The following is a 2,868-nucleotide window of genomic DNA, read 5'->3' as shown; positions in this document are numbered from 1 at the left end:
CCTCCCTTAATGATAAGGTTGACATGATCATGACTCTACTTACTAAGTAAGCTCCTATTCATCCTCATGATGTTCCTTTAAATTCTTTGGTTTCTCAAGAAAGAGAGAAAGTGGATGTTAATTTTACTTCTAGGAACAACTTCAGTAACAATGCCTATAGGAGTAATTTTGGTAGCAATCCTAGACCGTTGCCATCCAATAACTATGGGAATAACAACAATTATCCTAGCACCAAAAACTCCACTTCTGAATTAGAGAGCATGCTTAAGGATTTTATCACTTCTCAAAAATCCTTCAACAAGAGTGTAGAAGAGAAACTATTAAAATTAGATAGTCTCTCTTTGAAGGTGGACAACATAGCTCATGATGTAGAGATGCTTCAAATTAGAACTTCCCCACTTGAGGAAAGGAACACCACACCCATGAATGCTATCCAAGTCCAAATTAATGAGAACATAAGAATGCTAGCCAAACTTAAAGAGAGATGGGCTAGAGAAAAAGAAGAGGAAGAGAGAATTAATAACCTTCCTACACACACTACCATTGCTACTATACAAGTTGTTGAGGATCTCAAAACTTTTAGCACCCATCACACTCCTAGTCCCAATGGACCTATTAATGGTGATGCTAATACCTAAACTATAGGACAAGAAGGTCCTATGAATTTAGAGACTACCAAAAGAATGAGCTTAGATGAAATTACTACCACTTTAATTAATGGTAGTAACCTTGATTTTGACAATTGTAGTCTCTTCGAAGTTATCACATTTTTGCAAAGAATGGCTAAAGACCCCCACACTAGTACACTCAATATTGCCTTCACTGAGCATATTACCAATGCTCTTATCAAAGCTAGGGAGGACAAGCTCAAGCTAGAGACTTCTGTTCCTAGGAAACTAGAAGACGGTTGGGATCCTATGGTCAAAATAAAATTGAATAATATATCTTGCTTTGCTTTGTGTGATGTTGGAGCTAGTGCCTCCGTTATGCCCAAAATAATGTATTATATGCTTGATTGGAAACCTTATGATCCATGTTCTTTTGGTGTTCGTCTTGTTGATTCTTCCATAAAGAAACCTTTAGGGAGAATTGATGATGTTCTTATTATTGTCAATGATAATTATGTGCCCGTTGATTTTCTTATTATGGACATTGAATGTGATCCTTCATTTCCAATTATTTTGGGACGTCCTTTTCTCCACACCGTTGGTGCTATCATTGACATGAAAGAGGGAATTATTAAAATTCAATTTCCTCTTAAAAAGGGAATGGAACACTTCCCTAGAAAGAGGATTAAGTTACCTTATGAGTCCGTCACTCGGGCAAGTTATTCTTTTGGAGTTGATAACACTTGATCTTCTTGCATTATGCCTAGCTCAAAGGCATAAAAGAAAGCGCTTGTTGGGAGTCAACCAAATTTGTTTTTACTTTCTTTTTTAGTGGTATTGATGTGTGTTACTACTGTAGCAACATCATTGTATCTTTATTTTTAAGCTTTGTGCCAAGTTATAGCCTCCGATTGCAAGAAAGTTCAAAAATTGTGACATGTTGTCAAGAAACAAATTATGTCTGCTTGACGGAAAATTTCGCAACAAATCACCAGATCATGTTTTGGATCTGAATGTTTTTGACAGCATGCTATATATAATTGCCTTTCTAGCATCTGTTCTGAGTTTTTTGTTTTGAGTTGCAAAAGTGCCCCGAATAAATTATTTACTACCTCATGTTCTGTTCTTCACAGATTCCGTCATGTTTTGTGTTTTCATAGTTTTGCAAATCCTAAGCTTACTTTTTATTTGCAAAAAACTTTTGGAAATTATGAGAAGCAGTAGCTTTTCATGAAAATCTTTATTTCCAGCAGGTAATGAATTATTTTATTAAGGGTACTAAACACCCTAATCAGCTTATGATGAGTTTCGTGTGAAGGGAGTTTTCAAGTATGCGATGGGAGAGATGATGAAAGAAGATGCAGGAGTGTCTAGAGCTCAAGCTTGGGGATGCCCCCATGCACCCCAAGAAATATTCAAGGAGACTCAAGCGTCTAAGCTTGTGGATGCCCTCGTGCTTCCCCTTCTCTATCAACAATCATCAGTTCGTCCATCTCCATGCTATATTTTTATCACTTCATATGATATGTGCTATGCTTGGAGCGTCTCGCTCTTTAATTTTTAGTTTGTTTTAGTTTTGCTTTCTGTTCATAAAAAGTTGGAATCTATCCTACCTTGTTTGGGAGATAGACATGCTCCATTCCATTGTAGATCACAACATAGGTTTTCGTGCTTATCTTTTTTTGTGTGTTCTTCATCTTTTCGTAGCTACTATCATGCTTAGCTCTTAGTTTTCATGCTTATATTTTTAATAGCTATTATTTAGGTTGCTTCTGAAACTCTCTTGATTTATCATGCTTATCTTGTTTAGAGAGTTGGCTTGTTGCACTGAGTTGTGTGTCTTGCATGAGTAGGTAATTGAGATTGCTATTTAAGTATAGTAGTAAGTTGCCATAGTTTTGATGTATTGATTTGAGTAATGTTTGGACTATTGGTGCCAGGAGCTTGAGCCTATTAGTGATAGATGTCGTATTTTGACAAATACGTTTGTTTCTCAAAAACTAAAAAATAGTTGAGAACTCTAGCTACTAAATTGATCGCTAACCTCTGAAGGTGTTGGAATATATAGAGTACCCTCACGTTACCATGAGTCGAGGATGCGCAAGGATGACCAAACCTCCAAACACTCCTCCTCGGGGTACTTGTCTCTTTGTGAATTTCCTAACTAGACAGAGAGTTACCGATAATAAGTGTATGAGTTCTTCAGACTAATGTGAGTATTAGATTGTTGGCACTTCCACCATCCATATTTTGCTAGCCT

The sequence above is a fragment of the Hordeum vulgare genome, chromosome 6H (genome assembly GCF_904849725.1).
Source record: "Hordeum vulgare subsp. vulgare chromosome 6H, MorexV3_pseudomolecules_assembly, whole genome shotgun sequence".
Lineage (NCBI taxonomy): Eukaryota > Viridiplantae > Streptophyta > Magnoliopsida > Poales > Poaceae > Hordeum > Hordeum vulgare.
The sequence above is the reverse complement of the archived record's forward strand: the minus strand, read 5'-3'. Positions refer to the sequence as shown.